The sequence below is a fragment of the Numenius arquata genome, chromosome 6, assembly GCF_964106895.1.
Source record: "Numenius arquata chromosome 6, bNumArq3.hap1.1, whole genome shotgun sequence".
NCBI classification, from domain to species: domain Eukaryota; kingdom Metazoa; phylum Chordata; class Aves; order Charadriiformes; family Scolopacidae; genus Numenius; species Numenius arquata.
Genome location: NC_133581.1, coordinates 48,456,204 through 48,476,526, shown reverse-complemented (window position 1 = coordinate 48,476,526; position 20,323 = coordinate 48,456,204).

The window sequence follows — 20,323 nt, the reverse complement described above, 5'->3', positions numbered from 1 at the left end:
CCTTAAAAAATATGACCACATGCTTCCACATGGCTGTATATGAATTCACAAAACCAAACTCAGTCTTTCTCATGCATTGCTTTCCTGTGATCAGTTAATCTAGGAAACTGTGGTTATTAGCTCTGCCTCTTTTACTGCATGCAGACTAGAGTCTGGAGTACTCCAGGTACTCTTGCAGTAGCAGTTACTAAACTAGAAATTAACTTGACTTTCAATCTGTGATGCTAGATTTAAAAAAAAAAAAAAAATAGAAATCATCACTCCTCATATGGAAGACTATAATCAAAGACTGAGAGTAGTTTGTAACCTTTTTCTACTTGAATATTAAAAATTGTCTGTTGATATGTGTGGCTAGCACTGGTAATGCACAAGTCTCCTTTGGTTTTGGGATGGGAAGTTCCTGCTATGGGATTATAGGAGACCAAGAAAGTGTCCATTAAACAGTATGGAAGTTCAGCAGGCAGTAAAACTGGACTTCTGATAGCATGAGAATAACTTTTGTTGCATGTGGTTTGTCATCTCCCTTTCAGATCTCAGCAGGAATATTTCAAGAAAAGCCTTGTTAATGTTAATTGTATTCTTTCAATTTCAATCAGAATCAGATCTAAAGGGAACCTAAATATAGGAAAGATAAAAGATTACCTAAAATTTCTGAACCCTGGAGAAAAAAAATCTGCATTTAGAATATATGAAGGTCAGTGCTGTTGGGGAAATTTTCAGAACCTATTTATCAAAACTTAAAGCCCATACATGCTTAGTTGTGGTTTCTACTGAATATATTCTGATCGTTTCTGTGGAACATATTCTGATACTGAACATATTCTGATTCATAGTATTTAGGAAAATTGGTACTATGGTTGTTCATAATGTTTATAATCTCTAATTCTAGAGCACTAACAATGTTTTCAGTACTTCATAGATGTATCTAGGAAAAAGATCCTTGGTCACAAACAATTTACAATTCCAATAGCAATTAATGTCAATAAATTTATTTTATACCAGCTGGATTGACTGTTCTAAGATGTTATTCAGAGAGCAAAGCATTTCTCTTTAACCATGGGCTGTAAGCACCTGGCTCTCTCTAAACCCCACTTAAAGTTAGTCATATCTTTTAAGTATTCTGCTGAATGCTGGCACTTAAATACTTTACTGAAGTAGGCCTTCAGATTCAACCGTTATTTGTGTTGATGCCCCATGCTCCTTGCAAAAGAGATTAAAGGAAGAATCTGAATTTGGAGAATATGATGGCATAGGGACTGGATTTTGAAATGGAAATTAAAGTACTTTGACAGCTTTGTGGAGCTCTCTGGAATTTAGATTTTTAAAGCAATCTATTTACATTTAAAAATGTTTAGGTATTTAAAATAAATTTCCCAAGAGCTTAGTCTGCATATAGAAATTATACTTAAAATACATACATACTTATATGTATGACTTGTATTTGAAAGGAGAGCCAGCATTAGGAATAGTATACACTTACTGCCAAAAGCTAAGTCTGTTAGAGCAATCATTTGGTCCACCAGAAATGCTCTACTGCAAACAGGGCTACTTTGTGTCTGTGGAAAAGGAAGTGGCTGTATTTAAAAAAAAAAAAAAAAAAAAAACAGCAACCACTGAACAACCTCTTCTCTGTATGCTTTTGCCTAAACTAGGAAAATACCCAACAACATGTACAACAGAGAGGCTTTGGAGAAAAGTAACAAATGACAATCCAAACCTGGCACAAAAAGACAGACAAAAGAATTTCTAACGTTATTTCTAGATGATCAGGTATACTGAAAGATGAAGTAATTGCTTTGCAATTTTGAGTATCTTGAACTTTGGTCAGTTAAATGTTGGATGAAAATGGGCAGCATACTAGAGATTTGTCCACTCTGAGTGGACAATATATGGAGAATGAATTATTTATGCATTGTATCCAGAAGCTCCCCCAAACAGGTCCAGTTCCTGCTCTGCATTACTACAAATGAAAACAAGATTTTAAACTCAAGCAGGAAGATTAGAGATGACAAGTGCCTACAGATAGATGGGGCAGAAAAATAAGTCGTTGTGTGGTAGTCAGCATTATAGAACCATCTCTGAAATCTACGTTAGGATATAAAAAGTCATTGTAATTAGCCTGTGAGACACAAAATGGGGAACAAGTTGTTTTTCCAAGGGCAGTCTCTCTAGAGGAACATATGTCTGAAAACATGACCTTGCTATTTGAACAAATCCTGGTCACAGACATTCTTGAATGTGCTGTTGGCTGAATGTAGCTAAAACAGTTACTGAACTATAACTAATTAGAGGGACATCCTTTTGCTGAATGAAAGTGGACTGAGAGGACACGAAGTGTTTAAATCCCTTCCCACAGCCTTCTGCGCATCCTTCTAACAGTTAACTGGCACTAGGGAAGCACTTTTTAAACCTTAACTTTTCAGACATATTTATCATGCCAATGTTATAAACAGTGTAGGATTTGACAAGAAGTGAAAAAAAGCACCATGATATAGTTGCTGCATTATAACGTTGAGCTTCTAAAACGCAGCAGTATGTTTTTCTGAGGTGCAGCTAGCCAAGCATCTTGCTGCCAGGTTTCCATGATCTCCTAGGGTAAAGTGGCAATCATTTAAGAGTTTGAGTCCTTGATATTGTAACTAATAAGGAGCCACAGAACACAGGGGGGGGGTAGATCCACAAAATTCACCTGTGGAGGAAAATGGGGAAGCTTCTGTGCACTCCAACATATAGAGCACTACGACTAAACTGGCTCTTTGTTTGGTCTTGACACAGTGCCTACTAGCATAGCAGTACAGCCTTAAGGAATGTTTTTGCTATCACATGCATAAAAGCATCCAATCAAAAATATAATGAATGCCTGCAATTTATACATAATTCACACATTTGTATATATATAAGGATATATCCTATTTTTGTGACCAATTCACAGGCATGAATGCATACATGTGTGCATGCATATGTGCAGTTTTGATTTTCTGTTTATGAAAAAGGCACTGTGGGAGAATTTTATTAACAGATACTAAAATATGGGCCTCTCAGATGCTTCATACAAGTGTTTCACTTCATTTGTACTCAATGGGACATTCAGAGTATAGGAATCTGACAGCTCTTCACATGTTGGTACTGAATTGCCTACTGATTTGGTTCCGTTTAGTGTCACAAAATTGTGTTACAATTATGAGGACCTCTGAGATTTAGGATCTTTTTTCTTCTAACATCCATTAAACACCTTCTTTCTTCCCCTCATTTTCTCAAACCAAAAATTTTAGTTGTTCGGTTTTGGAAGCGGGAGGAGAGATGGAAACACTTGGATTGAGAGTTTCTGAATAATTTGCACCATGATTCAGAGGAATGGTATGAGGAATAATCAAGAGCCAGCACCAGTAGAGACAATGGGAGCCTCTATTGGAGATTAAGATACAGAAAATGTCAGGAGAAAGACTGACGTTGTGGCATTGTTTCTGCTAATTGTACCTGAATTTCCACATTTGTCCGTGTGACTTGTTCTACTCATTAATTTTATAATGAGGAGTAAAACCTTGAGCTGGCAACAAAATATAATTGGGAACTGCATGAGCAGTTTGGGTATAACCAAGCTACACAGAAAATAGATGTTTTCATCTATGAACCACTGCAACTGATGAGCTACTTTGAACAGTGCAGATGAAAAATCCTAAGACAAGGGAGTGAGAGCTGCTAATGAAATAATCATTTAGTAATCAGGCAATACAACAAAGATGACAGTATCACAATTTGCAATATAGCTTAATGGAAGAACACACCTGACCATACCAGTTGATGGTCAACTCCTGCTGCTTACCTGTTTTCCATTGCTACATAATCCATATAACTGGTCTACTCTCTTACGATGCAAATTTTAGCATGTTTATAATTTTCTGTTATGAAGTGTGGAGTTCCCTCTAGTATTATGTTCTTATAATAGTTTTCTTAGAAACTGTAATATTCTCACCTAAGAATGTTTGAATTTTCTTAAACTTAACACCAAATGAAATATCAGACAAGAGATTTGGATCAGATGCGTTAACCACAATCAGGAAACATTTTTCCATTTTTGTTGGTGTAAGTGAAGTCAAAAGTAATTCTTCTGTGATGGTAAATTAGTCTAACTCTATTCATGAGAACTGAAGGGGTGACTCAAGATGAGGAATCCTTGTATTTCAAATAAATAGCAGGAAGCTGGTGATAAGTCTGAAAGTGTGGGACATACTACCAGAGTGGGTCATTGACAATGATGGAGAGGAAACATCCATAAAAACATGGGTGCCAAAGTAAGAAATGCTGTCAAAGTGAGAATCAAACCACTGTCTTTTACAGCTGAAAAAAGTGGATAGGCTTTTGGGTCCTTCTAGTCTGCCATGGAAGGAACAAGTCGCCTTGTAGACATGGCCCAGTCAAACAGAGGAGATACAAAACTGACAGTCTGTCCCTTGTGGCTTTTAAGGAATCTAAGGAATGTTTGGTAACAGCAGAGTGTTTAATCGTTGTTTGCCTTATAAATTCCAGTTCTGGTCATTGCATTTGGCCTACCTAAATTATTTAAATGTTTTAAATTGGAGAAAATTATTCTTCACTTCCTTCTCTTAATTTAAGGATTTTTCTGTTGTAGAAAGCCTATTTGGGAGGTTTTTTCCACCAAAGTGGCAGTATTTTAGGTGAAAGTGCATTGTTTCATTTCAAAATACTTTTGAGTCTTTGTGGATTACAGCTCCACACATAGTAATTATAGAAAAATAGACCAATTTAAAACATTAATGCTGACTGCATTTTGAGTGCTCAAAACAGGCATGGATTCGCCTGCCTTTTTATTATCTAGCAATTTCTGGGGAATGTATTACATATTTGATTCCAATATTCAGTTGTTTATTTCTTTAAGTTCCTTGCTGTTAGTGCCTCTGGATCATATACCTCAGGATTTTGTTGTGGTTTTATTTCCTTCCTTTGGCCATTCATTTTCAGAGTCACATTTCCAGCTATTTCCATTGTTGCCACACCTCAGGTATTAATATTTAACTTCTCAGTACAACTCTGACAGAATGGCATTTTTAAATTGATGTGTGTAATCTGGAAAATGTGCACACTGATGAAGCCTATTAGTAGCACAAACAAAAGCCTTACTTGAATCCCAAGGTAGGCTTATTCTGCTAGGGATGAGCAGATGGTTTGGAAGCAATCCAGGACCACCCAAACCGATTGTCTCCTAGCCTGCTACACAAACACCAGGTATTTCCAAGTGAATTTTCCCACAAATGGTATCATAACACAAACATTCTTATGCCATTGTGCCTGCTTACCCCTAACTTTTGTTTGCTTGATTTGGCATTAACCATTTTACAAGATATTTCATTGTTTGGGGTTTTTTTGGTTTGTTTTTTTTTTTTTACATTAACTTTTGAAACTGGACATTGAAACACCCAGAAACCTCTTTATGTGGTATCATGCTGAGAGCTCCATTGATTACTGCCAGGGCAGAGATTTTAGATTCATTTCATAGACCTCCACCACTCAATGAGGGTTACCTGATTGAAGTGATAGGCTGTCATTGTATTTGTTCAGTAGCACTTCAGGCATGAATTTACAGCTGTTTATTGAGAGCTGAAGTGTATTTAAGTTCAGAACTGGATTCCCTTCCATGTTTTGCAAAGAAATGTGAACTAGCTGAGCCAAACCCTTCTTCCTCTTATGTCCTAGCCTGTCCACCGGGTCATGTCCCAGACTCATCTCTGTCTTGTGTTTACTGTCCCATTCTCCCATTTTTCTCACTCTGACTCCACTCTCTTCGTCAGGCTTATCCTTCCCACCTTCATCCTTCACAGTTTCCACACATCTTTTCCATTTCAGTTCTTCTCTCCCCTGTCAGCTCATGCTAATCGCTGCCATTGCTTGGGTGTACAGAAGAGGCTGCCTTGCTTTTCACTCTATTTGTCAGGTCCCAAAGGCTTTTCTGTCCCTGACCACCCCCTGAGGCTCCCCCCACCCTGTCCGTGGCCCAGGACCCCATAATGGCCCTCCTCCCCGGGATATCAGCCCCTGCCCCAGCAATGCCACATCAGGGCTGTTCTCCAGCTCCCCACTGCCCTGCCTGGCCATGAGCCAGGTCCACCCGCTGGCCCGTGGCCTAGCCCATCCCTGGAGAAGTTCCTGATGCCTGGGACTGGGGCCACCATGGCTTCCCTGCTCCTGGCTGGGGGATGGACAGGCTCTGGCTGGCAGGCCCTGCCCTGGGGAGCCTCTCTCAGCTTGGGCGTTCTCAGCTCCTGGCCCCAGGGAGCCGCCAGACCCCACTGTGCCCCAGAAGCACTGGTACACCCACAGGAGCTGGGAACCCCATTGGCAAGGCTAAGGCTGGCTCAGCTGTGTGTTCAGTGCAGGCAGAGATTTTAGGAAGCATTTGCCAGTCTGCAAGTATCTGCTACGGTTTCATGTACAAATTGTGCCTTCCGAAATATTTGTTCTTTGGACAAGGTATGGTGGATTTTGCACAGAGTTAGGAATAAGACATCCTGCACCAAAGCATGGGAGCCCTACATCATCTTAAAGAGCAAAGGCATTTATCACGCTGGACATAAAAGGCTTTTTCTTTTTTTCCCCTCACTTGCCCTCAGAAATTGCTGAGCTGTTTTGACTGAAAATTCCCCAAATAGCTCAAATAGCAGATATCTGCATGGAAGGTTTCTAGCTAAAATTAGAAAAAATTCTCAACTGGAAGTTAAAATTTGGCAAAGTTATAACAAGTTACAACCAACTGGAAAGGGCCAAAGCAACTTTAAGAATATAGGCGGTGCTCCCTGCCACACCTATAATTCATGCAGCTTATTTTTCTTAAGCTAAATTCATCCATTGACAAATTTATGAGCTGTTGAGTGTTGTGTTGTGTCTGGGCTTCAGAGTGCTTTGAATTAATACAGGAAAGCCTCTTTTACACTGAGCATGAGACATGTTTGAAATGCTGGCTATAACACATTTTCCAAAAATTGTTTAAAACAATATAGTCCCATAAACACTGGCTGACCATACTCAGACTCTCCTCACTCCCTTTTATAGCAAGTGTCTCAAATAGTTTGCTAGTATAACCTTATAGCATACTTATGATGTTTGGGAGTAAAGAATATTAGATTTTTTTTTTTTCTCTGTTGGAAAAAGACCCAAGGAGTTGAGGGCTGAAATTGAGATTTTCTGAGAATTGTTTATGCTCTGGTGATTCACTGCAGTCACAGAACTAGCAGGATGGAAATTAATGCTTCCAGCCTCCCTCATTTTCCTCTCTTATCCCTGGTAGCTAACTCCGTATTTCCCTTTCTTCTCCAACTCATGGATCCTTCTGCCCCTAAATGCCTCTTGTACAGCTTCCTTTTCTGGGAATTAGGATAACTTGAAATGTGGAACACTGATCATCCATATCGTCTGTGACGAAGAGAGAAAGAGAAAATTCTTGCTCTCTGGCTAATTAGTCCTAATGAATTGTGCCCACACTTGTAGAGGGGAACTATGGATGGATGGATCGGTCACAGTTACATTGCATGACTCTCTAGGCAGAAGGACACATTGTTTAAAACTGACACGGGCTCACCAAGTTCTATCTCAACCTGCCTCAAGCTCCTTCAAAACCTGATGTAGCCTCAACCGCTGTTTTTCTATAGGATCAGGTATATTGTGTGTTGAAGTCTGGTCCAGGAGCACAAATGCAAAGAGATATTCTGTTGAACTGATTTAACCAGAAAAATGTCCACATACTGGTGTTTCTAGGCATCGAAACTAGGCATTGACCAGCACTTCTGTAGATTCAACCCTCTGACTTCTCTAGGAAATCCTGCTTGCAAAGCAATGCACACAAATTGTGCAGTTTCCCAGTTGTCTGAATTCATTCTGTTTTCAAAAGCACTCCTACTTGGTTAATGGTGTCCAGAATCTGGCCCATTACGTCTAAATGACTGAGAGCTGTAAACATTGAAAGGGAAAGGTAAGAGACTGCTGAAGTTAAAGGGTAATGAAAGCAGTGTGAGAGGGTGTAATGGCCTTCCACAAACACTGAGCAACTGAAGAGGCGATGGAAGGGATTAGTTTGTGCAGCAGAGCAGTTTCGCCTGAGGTATGCCAGATGTCTGAACTGCAGCCGAGGACAAAGAACAACATTCAGAACGCACTGGGTTATTGAGAGTATCCTTCAAACTTTGCTGCCTCCCATGCTACTTTGTGGACTGAAGAATAAACCTGATGACTTATGAATTCAGTGTCATTCTCAGTATAACCCCAAATTGAAGTATATTATTATTGGAATTACTATAATCCTTCCTCTAGGAAATATTGTAATGCTTCTTTTTCTTACAAGGAATGCTGTTGATTACTGTGGTAGAAGCATACTGCTTTGGTGCAGTGATTTGGGTACAAAAAACTTAATATCCCCCAAAGTCTTGACTTTGGTGGTCTCAGTCTTCTCTGTGTCCTCACTGAATGTGACAAATTAGATTTTGATAGCCTTGGTTAGGTGTATGTTACACAGAAATAATACTGTACCAGGGATTCAAGCAAGATCTTCAGAAAAGTTGCTTGAATGATATAGCTGACATAAATGAGCAAAGAACTGTGACTATTGACTAGTAAAAATAGCAGCACTTCCTCAGATGAACTGGATTTAGTTGAGAATCACTGCTTTAGACTATTTCCATTTTTTCTGTTAACATAATAGTTTCTATAACATAATAGTTTCTATAAACTTGCTACTGTATCTTGACAGTAGTAGGCTACTTCACAAAACAAATATTAAAAAAGCATGTCCAGAAATGGAAGACAGGCTTGGCTTTTAGTTGTCATTCAAGCTGTGCCTTTAAAAATGGGCTGTTAAACACTACAGGAAAAGAAAGATAATGTGCTTTTGTTACATAAAACACAGTAAAGCAGGTGCAGCTTTTAACTGTCCATAAAAGGCCAAAACTTACTCTGCCTTCAACTGGAAGCATTCATAATGAATTGAGTGATATGCAAAAGAATTTTTATTTGCATCTTAGGAATGCATAACTGGAAATATTATGAGCAATTCCTTGACAGTTCATATTCTGCTTAGAAAATATGCTAATAATTTGGACAGTCTCTTTAACCTGGCTCTTTATAAAATCTTCCTGGATGCTTTGAACAGAAATACATTCAGGACCAAATATTTGTTCTGTTGTATTGCTCATGCAGGCTGGTTTACTACCATCATTTTATTCACGAGTTTTACGTTACTAATTTATATTTATATTTTTAGCCCAAAATTTGTGAAGCATTTTCTCATAGAAATAAAAAAAAAAATTAAAAAATTTGCAAGTGGATATCAGTACTTACTCCCAGCCTGGAACTGCCTTCCTTTTAGGTACTTATTCTTTAATATTTCTAGCCATTATAGATTCATTAAGGATAAAATTAAAAGCAGCAAGTTAGCCTGCTTTCTATTTTCATTAACAAGGAACATGCAGATATTCACATATGTGAATTTTGCAGGATTACAACCTTTATTTTAAAAATGTCTCTCCCTTACTTAACAGAGGAGCTCACCTGAAAGCTTGTGTCATTCTCCCATTAGAACAACGGAGATAGAGTGAGCACTCTCACTTCATTGGGAGCAAGTCTGTGAACATCAGGGAAAAACTAGAAGCCTGCACTGCAATGTCTGATACGTATTTCTTGCAGGCCTTAACCTGAAAACAATTTCTTGGCAGTACTCTAGCTACTCTGGATTTGTTCAGTTTCAGTATCCAACACAGAAAACCCTTTTATTCTATTTGTTCAAATAAATCATACTCGGAGAAAGGATGCTGCAGCAGTGAACACTGTACACCATCCTGTCCTTAAAACTATAAATTATGGTGCATGATGGTGTGACCTTCCTTGATTACTAAGCATTGGTTGGCAAACCTACATGAAGCAACTACAGTCCCTTTGTGGGAAATGAATTCCTACCCTTTCTCCCCACTGTCCTTTCTTGGGGGCCTCACTATTATCATTCCTAATATATTATCTCCAACTGACTACTGAGGATATTTCCAGATTTCTTGTCAAGAACATGCTAATTAAAGATACGTTTTGGTTTTTTTTTTTAAATTTCTCTTTCTTGCTCTTAAATCGAAGACTCTTTCTAGAAATACCAGAAACTACACTATGTTCATTTTTCCTCTGAAATCCATCTTTGACTGTTTTAAGCTAGGTTTTCTGTACCCTGTTCCTTTATCTCAGTGGAAAAAAAAAGGGAAATATTGTAACCATTAAATGCACATACCTCTACTTCCCACAATAGCCCACACTAAAAGAAAGTAAATAGTCCTTTTAATGATCTCCTCACTTAAGCCCACAGAAAGCCTTATAGAAAGAAGCAGATGGCTAGTATGACTGTAACAGTAGTTCCACATATCGTTCTTTTTTGACATTGTCTGGTTCAAGGGTATGATGATTTTGGGGAACTCCTATTTATGAGTCTTGGTTCAAGTTATGGTTGTCTTACCGTCATACTGATATACTGCTAGTATAGTGTCTTCAATGAAAGTGGAGTGAATCAGTTGATAACTTTGGCTGCTGCACATCTCTGCTGGATGGAGGTTATGGGTAAAATGTTAATGGACAACTGCATTGACAGAAGTACATTGGGACAATGCAATGACTAAAGATGTGAGGAACAGACCCATAATTTCTCTGCAGGTGCAAAATCTCAAACAGCACAAGAGCAGTATGTTGATCCTTGTCTTTAAAACCCTAGGATATGTGGGTGCAAGAAAAGAGTTTAACTGTAGATTCAAGGAAGGTAAATGAAAGCAAGTAAACTGTGAATAGAAGAGTCATAATTAAAAGCACAAGTAGGGAGCAGAGGAATCCTAGGCATCTTAGCTCTGATTAGAGCCTAAATATATCTCAGGAATGGTGGGAAAACTGATTCAGAGAAAAGGGCATTAGTCTTTTCTCTCTATCTTGTTTCAGATTCCTGTGAAGAGTCTTTCTCTGCCCAGGTCTGTCTATGTCATTGCACGTGTTGGTCTCTTTTCCCAAGTAACAAGTGATAGGACAAGAGGAAATGGCCTCAAGTTGTGCCAGGGGAGGTTTAGATTGGATATTAGGAAAAATCTCTTCGCCGAAAGGGTTGTCAAACATTGGAACAGGGGTGCCCAGGGAATTGCCATCTCTGGTGATGGTTGAATCACCATCTCTGGAGGTATTTAAGAGACATGTAGATGTGGTGCTTAGGGGCATGGTTTAGTGGTGGACTTGGCAGTGTTAGGTTAATGGCTGGACTCAATGATCTTAAAGGTCCCTTCTAGCCTAGACAATTGTATGATTCTATGTCTTGAAGAGTTAAAATCCCAAGGTGAAGTATTGCGTGTCTGAAGCTCTAAGAGACAGTGTATTTCAGCTTTGTTGCACAAATCCAAGGGCAGAATGGGACCTTTGCCCTCATAAATAAGGATTCCATATTTCAGCTTGAAATTACTCAGAAACCCTCTAGTTGAATGAGAAAAAGATTAATTTTTAGGGCTGTGAGACACCCTGAAGTCATGAATGCTGTTTCCTATTGAAAACCAAGGATATTTCTGGGAAACTACATTTGTCCAGTAAACCTTCCTCAGAAGGAAAACTGGAACTGTTCTCCACATGTATGTTCAGACGTCCTTGCCAGAGTCTGTGTTTGGATGTTGTTCAAACTCTGCAGGCTTTAATGATCCTCTGACTCAGTAAAGTAGATTCCAAACACAGGAGACTGAGTAATGTCTTTATCTATCGCAACTTTCTAGCATGGACGTCTGTGTAGGTCTGTAACTGACTATCATGGTTTAACCCCAGCTGGCAACTAGGACCAGGCAGCCATTTGCTCACTTCTCACCCTTTTCCCTGGGAGGGTAGAGAGAAAAGGAGGGGAAAGTAAAAAACAAAAAAACCAAACCAAAAAAAAAACAAACAAAAAAACCCAAAACAAACAAACAAACAAAAAAAAACAAAACCCCACACAACTCATGGGTCAAGATAAAGACAGTTCAATAGAACAATAACTGAAAAGGAAAGTAGCAACAGCAGCAGCAATAATAATGGTAAAGAATATACAAAATAAAGTTAATACAAGACAAGTTGCTCTCACCACTTGATAATCGGTTGCCCAGCCCATCCCAAGCAGTGATTGCGGATCCCTGTCCCCTGGCCAACCCCCATTTATATACTGAGCATGACATCTATGGTATGGAATATTGCACTGTCTGTTCCTTTGTTCTGTCTATGCTCCCTCTTAGCTTCTATGGGAAGCAGAAAAAAGTCCTTGATTAATATAAATATCACCTGGCAACAACTAAAACAATATGCACTATCGACACTCCTTTCATACCAAATCTGAAACATAGCAGCCACTAGAAAGAAAATTACCCCTATCACAGCTGAAATGAGGACACTCACCCAGTTATAGTGACTTATATTTGCACTTGAACAGAATCATCAGTTGCTGTTTCTAACTGATATTGCCTGATGTCCACTTTCCTTATATGTTGGTTTTTTTCTAGAGGCACCTTATGGTTAGGCACAAAATCAGAAGATGTCATGCTTGGTGGGCTTTATTCACATAGTAGGGGAAGGTACCTTGACCTTACTTTCCATTATCGTTGGAAGTTTTTCTCTTAAGTGCATTGAAGAGAAGAGTGTTACTACTTAGAAACAGCCTTCTTGGAAAAATGCAGGATAGTTTAAGCTTGTGTTGGAATGGGTCAATCTTATTTTTAATTGGAACCTTTTCGGGCTTTCTTTCACATATCATACTATTAAACATTGTCAAAGCCTCATTCCATAGAAGTGCAAGATGATTAACAGATAGAGCTTTGTGAAACAGGGACTTTGTACAGTACCACATCAGCCAAAAAATTTCTCTCAACAAGTCAAATTTATTTATATGCTTTATTTCAGGATTCAATTTCTGACATCTCAGATGTGTTTGATTTGTGTTGATCTTGCCAGGGAATGGACAGAGTGTCATCACAATGTGTCATCCAGGCCTAGAGTTGTAATTTTCTATTAAGCTGTTGTGATAGTAGTCCATACAGTAGACATTATTCCCTTGCTAGGTTGCCTGTTAGTTGGCTTTCTACTAAAGTCAGAACATAATTATGAAAACTTACAGATACATTGGGAAAGTTACTAAGAATAGGAGAGTTTTTATAGCAATTTACTACCAATTATTCATCATGATTATAATTTTTCATTAATAACCTATTAAGCTTGATTCTGAAATCCTCTTATGTGTTAAGCCAGTTTGTATTTGGTGGAATTACTTCTGATTGGCACTAAGAGCAGAATCAGACCCAGAATCACATCACCCTCTTTTTTTCCCACTCAGACATAGTAAAACTTCCCCTTAGTAAGGAAAGTAAGAGCAAGTCTTTACCATTTGCAGTTCAGAAACGTAAAAGGGATTGATATGATAGAGACAGTTCCAAAGCTCACAAGATGAGGCTGATACAGTCTCTTTTGCCCAACTGCCAGTAAAACCAACCTTTTCTTGAACTGTATGGTTTGTTCAGCTCTGCTCCTTGGCCAGAGTGGTTTGAGTGTCCTATTGAAATAATTTACCAAACTGCTTGTGCTGTATTTGCTTCGAGCTAGAAGGTAATACTTTTGTGGTATTCCTGAACAAAACTCACAAAGTAGCTCAGTCAAGATTAAAAAAATTGTGAATTGCCTGTATGAATTAAAAGAACTTGGCCAAATTAACTGCTGAGTCACAATGCACCAAGGCAACCTGAGGCTGCTTGCTGATAAAGTATGCACAAATATACTGAAGGGAAAATTTGGCTTAAGTTCAATAAGAGTATTGCATAAACTAATCAAGCAAAATGGAAAGGAAAGGAGAGGGAGCCTTACCCAAAAATACATTTCTCCTTGAAGGAATCAAGAGAAACCTAGCAGTTCATCCTTTCAAAAATTGTGGTTTTCTAGACCCAGCTTAGATCTGACTGGGGTAGTGGCTGGGATTCATGCACTGCAGGGTACAGTACATGGGAGGTCAACTTTAGACCTCTATAGCTCTAAGAAAATCTGACGTATATAAGTCTACATCCACTGTTTAATACACTAGAATATAAAATGGTCCTCAGAGTCAGGCAGAAAACCAGCTGTCATTACCACCTTCTGTGCAGTCACGCACAGCAGAGGGCTTTGTATAACACAGTGAATGATCTGGCAGGAGTTGCAGATATGACGCTAGCTGTGGTGCATCTTGGTCTGCTGAGCTGAGCCAGACTGAACTTCATCTCGCTCAGCCTCCAGTAGCATTTCAGTAAATGGTATTTTTCAATCATTACTGAGACTTTGCCAACTATTCTGATGCAGATTGACTCACATCCCATGTAAAAGGCACATTGGTTGGACTCACTCTGGATTTCTATGGCATGGAACAGTTCCACTCGTTGCTGGGTCTGACTGTAGCTATTTGTCTGTCCCTACAGAGGAATGTGAAACCCTCTCATGCAAATAACTAAGAGCTACATTTTAGGGCTTATGTCTCTAAAGTAGGAGGCTTGCTTGGGAATGCAATTAAAGGATGGAGAAAGTCTGGTTTGGACTAGAAGAAAGGAAAAAAATAGAGGGAATTTAATTTTTTTTTAAATTGTGACTTTTTGGAACTTCTGAGGTTTTCCATTACAAGGACATCTGTTTATAGATAATAAATCTAATTTTAAAAATGGAACCCTGTGGCTTGATTGATTTTGGTTAAATAATAATGAATGGTAAAGCATGCAACATTGTAGGGTTTTATTAATCATGTCTGTCACATCCAAAGCATTGGGTAGAAGTTTGAGCAGCCTCTGGTTTTGAGCAGAAGCCATAACTGTCTATATATTAGCCAGCACATACCAATAAGACTGGTTATAGTATTTGGGTAGTATTTCAGTACAACTGATTGGGAAAACAGAAGGCCTCTCTGTGTTCCTAATGAAGTGATGTTTTTCCTAAATTCTGTATTTTGCTTGTAATCAGCTAAAAACCTGTTCAAGTATCTGAACAAGTAAATCTGCTTTTTTATCCAGGTTTTACACTACATTTTTATCATCCGGCTGGGTATGGTAAAGGTTTTTTTTTTTTCTCTTCTTTTGATATAGAGTTCCTGCTCTGTCTTAGGATCAGCTGAACAAAACATTTTCTTGATTTTGCATGTACTGGGAAATCCCAGACACTCCTCACACTTGGTTGGAAATGACCAAAAAATGGTTGGTATTGCCAGGAAATTAATGTTTGGTGTTTTAAATCTGATCTATAACAATCTAAAGATTAGTTAATCTTTTTTCTAAATGTATAATATGGCAGTGTTCGTTTTGTTTTAGGGAGGCATTTGTAGACTAGTTAGCATTAAGCGGAGATTTTTTTTTTCTGAAATAATTTTTGAAAAGTTATGCCATATTAGCACTGTTTCAGACATATCTGAAGTTTAAATATTGCAGGATATTTTTGTCACCAGAATGAGCAGAACATGTAGAAAAAGTAACATTCCAAAATTAATGAATTTATTTTAGCATTTTTTAGGAAAAATTAACGTCTCTGTGATCAGATTTTGAAATTTCTTGGATGGTGCAAAATATAGATCACACTTCATTCTACATCCTGCTCCTAAAAGTAATCTGCTACTTGTGGTTCATGTAAATGTAAGAACTTCAGAAGTTAGACATAAAGTTTCTGCTACTTTGTCTGCAGCGTTGCTGTAGCCTGTCACAAGAATAGAGCTTTCCTTTTGAAGACTGCTTTTTTTTTTTTTTGCTTTTCCACAGTTGAATGTTATACAGTCACTTATGTCTCAAAGGTTATGGTTAAGGCTTTTGTTTTTGTACACACATATTTATAGAACAAGTAGGGTAACATACCACATCAGAAGAACAAATGCTATGCCTTTCACATTGCTGACACGAATGCCACAAAATGGTGTAACACCTAGTTTTGAAAACAAATCTCTTGATGACAGTAAGAATAACTTGATGTAGATTCTAGCACAGAAGCTGCATGATCTTTTTGTGGTATGTGACAATTATAGATTATGTTGCCAAGGAAGCTCCATTGTGAAAAAAGCTTCCAGATTATCTGTTGTGTTTCTGACCTTCAAGCATAATTCTACACATGCTTCAGACAAAGACAGTCCCGTCTAGGACAGTGGAAATACTTCGAGTTCAGCTAGCTCTTTACATCTGAGCAGTGTTACACAAACCTATTAAGCTTTAACCTATAACATATATTGATGATATGAGCTAATAGATTGCCCCATAGTCTTACTGAATAATCCATGTCGCTGAGGAAAAAGAAAATGAGGCCTATTAAGTAATTTTAATATTAATACTGTTGGATATAGCTCTGTCTGACACAGCTGTGAAATGTTCACAAAGAGCTATTAGTGTTGCGAAGGGCTGAGTATTACGTTAGTGATAAATTGAGAATTAGTTCTTGTTTTTTCAGTTCTTTGTTAAGTCTATTAGAGTGTACTGCCTCTAAATGATTGATTATACCAGGAAAATATTGTGGAGGCTTTCAAGTAAGAATAGAAATAAGATACTTGCTTTCTGTTTCTCAGGAGGGATAAGAGACAATGCAATATGCAGGCACCCCACACCGGCACTTAACTGCTGTCATGATAGATATTATATGATGATAGGTATCCTCTAATTAAGACACATTAATAAAATAAACAAAATTCACTCATCTAAATCTCATCCTAAGTCAGCAGCATAATTCTGGAAGTTCATTCTGTGGTGACAGCCATACACCGAATGAGCTGAGCTGTAGCTTATGCTCTGTGTCTTTTTCCATACATAAACTTGCTGAAAAAGCGCAAAGAGAATCTGCAGGTCTAATAGCATCTTTATCATGTTTCTTAACTGACAGAGGCAAAGCAGCGTAAAGCCAAACTGCCCTTATTCTGTTAGCTTTTCTCTTTGCATGCCCATACTTGGGAGAAAGGCAATGAATCGTTCTGAGCCTCTTCAGGCAAAAGGTTAGAATTTGGCACTCCTTTCTGTTCAAAAATAAAAGGGAAAAATAAGAGAGAAAGAAAGATTTATTATGTTTTGAATCTGCTACTAGGTGTATTATTGCTGTGTTGTTTTTTTCTTTCCAATCAAAGTCCAACAGATTTTTATATCTGTGTGGCTTACCACAAAAAGTAATACTTTTTTATTTTCTTTACTGAGCGGGAACACAAAAGTGATTCAATTTTAGAAACTTTTTGGTTAAAAATAGATATGTCTCAACCCTTTCTCTCTTCACGGTATGTGAAGCCTGGTCAAAGTATAATATTTTTGCCTACTGTTAGTTAGATTAAATTTCCCAGGGCAGACAGAGTGTTGGAAGCCAGAAAATGAGTATCCTCCTGCTGCTTCATAAACAATATCACACCAAGCTGGGAAAGACAGAGCTTTATAGGAATCTTACTTTTAATGTTGTGTCCTTATTTCCCCTGTTTTCTTGCTTTCAGTACTATTACTGAAAAGTTATATGGGCTTTTAGAGTGACCGTGTTATAATGCACTTATGGTCATAGTGAGTATACAAAAGAATATTGTTAAGTAAAAAATCAGGAGGAGGGAAGGAGAATTAACATAAGAAAAAAAAAAAAATGAAGGATTAACCTTGGGAAGAAATCAAGGAGCTATCCCTAAAAAACATTGCCTGGATTTAGAAAGGAAAAAAATAAAAGAGGTTATTTTTAGAAATAAAAAAAAAAAAAGGGGGGGTTCTGTCTCTAACCCCTCTCTTTCAAAATACTAAAAACTAAAACTATAGTTTCTGGTTTTTAGACCAGTTCCATGATGGTTTTGCCTAGGTCAGAAGGCAGCTTGAAAAGAGGAGTTGGGATTGATTCCATCATTTGGGTTGGTGCCCAAAGGATTTGTCTAACCCCAAAGAGATCTTATAGGGAAACATAGCCTGTCACCCAAAGTGGACATTTCTTTGTGCATACTGGCACCAGAGGTGTGGTAAGAAACTATCTTCACATCTCTCCCATGTTGACTTGTTCGCAAATGACAACATCCAGCCTAGTACTGTGCAAATTACTAACACCATTATATTAACAACTGGCATTTCTACAACAATTCTTGGGGTTAAAAATATTTTTCTTGGGTTTTTCTGAATGATAGCTACCATATTGAGTGCTTAATGTAGTTATACAATCAAATAAACAAGGATATGATTAAGGACTCTGATTTCTGAAACAACTGTTTTATGAATTTACTGCACATGAGTTGTTAATGCCCTTGCCATATCTAACTGAGCTGGAGCTTAGTAATTTATCTAGATTCATACAGATATATGTACTTCAGCAATCCATACAGCCTTATTTTAGGTATTTGAAATTTTTAAGTAGACAGATGTAAAACTGAACACTCTGCACCTCCCCTTAAACAGCCAGCACAACAAACAGTACTAAATCCAGCAACAGAAGACATTTGTGATCATTACACGACGTTGTCAGAGCCTCCCTGTCCCATTAGGGCTGAGGAAAGAATCCAGGACTTGCAAGGCAGTGGGGCGCTATGCATCATTCTCAGTTTTATTTTCTCTGATTCAGAGAACTTCATAATAAGGTGTAATGGCTATAACCAGACAGCTCACCTGCTTATCCTTGTTAAAACATACACACAGAGGGAGGAAAAATAGGCTCAAGGAGGTGATTCAGTTAATGCAAACAGAAGACCAAGTGTGTGTTTCTAGATTCCAGACCAACAGGCTAACCTCTGAGGTGGTTATCTGGATGACAGAGGTGAGGGTAACACCACACTAAATAATAACTGAGTGGGTTTTTAATATATCAGGTCTGTGCCTTTTTGGGAGGCTAATGATTTGTGATTTGTTAATTACATGTCAGATGATATTAGATTGATAATTCCAGTTTCTAATACTGGGAATTTTTTTTAACCTATCTGTTAATTTCTTGTATGCAGGCTATAAAATAAAACAAACCACCTTATGTCTGGTCTATAGAACCCACTTTGGTACCTATTGGTGAACATCATAAGGAGAAATGATCAGTTTCAGATAAACTTTGCTTGTTTATTTTGGTTGGATGCTGAAAGGACCATGCAGAAAAGCAGAGCAATAGTGCTGATCATGGCACCTATTTCAACAGATTGCTAGAAGAAAAATGTGTAATTCAAAGCACTTTTGAACGGAGTAAGAGTTTGACTTCACAAGAGATGCTCTAATGAAGGTTCATCATTTGCTAGTCTGACCACTTCACAGCATGGGAGCTGATTTGTTAAAGTCAAGTGATGCCAGTCCCCTCGTGCCTTTTCAAAATTCTTCTTTTCCCAATAAGGACAGAACTTCTGTCATTTTCCGGGGCCCAGTAAGTACAGAATGTCTGTTGTTTTCTGGAAAGGAGTACATTAGGTACCTCCGTTTCTTATCATTGAAACAATCCTGGGATATGTTCTACTAAGCCTAATCTCACATGTAGTTGGAACTCAGCCCGAAGCTTCTGCTAGCTTCTGCTCTTAACTATGCCTGCTCTATTCTTCAGTGCTTTGCACTGTGCAAGCATGAGCAGATCTTAATGGCTTAAGAAAACGCAGCCTGGCTTATTTCTCAATTACTACAGCTGGGCAGCATCACCTTGACTGCAATAGGGTCTTCTGAACCCAGGAAAGGAATGAGACACAAGTTCCTTCTTGGCATACTGACAATATCCCCAAACGGCATCATTTTAAGATACATTCTGCAGGTTCCTCCTATCCCCAAAATTGAATTCAACTGAATAGACCCTTTTTGGTAGAACGCTATGACGGATATTGTTGTTTAGTGCAACTGCAGGAAAGTACAGCTGTTCTGCATTTGACTGAAAACTTTTTCCAGCAAGTCACAGAAAGTTTTGTGCAGAGCTGAATTCCATTCTTAATAAACAAGTAAAATAAAACATCCTAGAAGCTCGTTCATATCTTGATGCACTCTCACTTGTCTCCAAATATTTTCCCTCATCTTGCTCTTCTCAATACAAAACCGTAACAAAATTATGTTCTTGTTTATTAGGGCTGCCTCTGCTTGGAATTGTTCAGCAGTCATTGAGAGCATGTTAGCTTCGATCTTTGAGGTAGTGGCACCTGAAAGCAAATGATGTGATTTGTGTAGTTATTGCTTATTGAAAAGTTTGACATATGAAAAACTTATTGCTGTGAAACATTACTGTGGGTCAGCTTTTCTGCTTGTCTTATTCCACAGTAAATTTGAAAGCCTTTATTCTTTAGTAGAAGATAAATAAATAACCACATGTTTATGCTTCAGTGTCACATGGGGAAAGAGTGTGGAGAGTGTTACAATGCTTTATCTGCTCT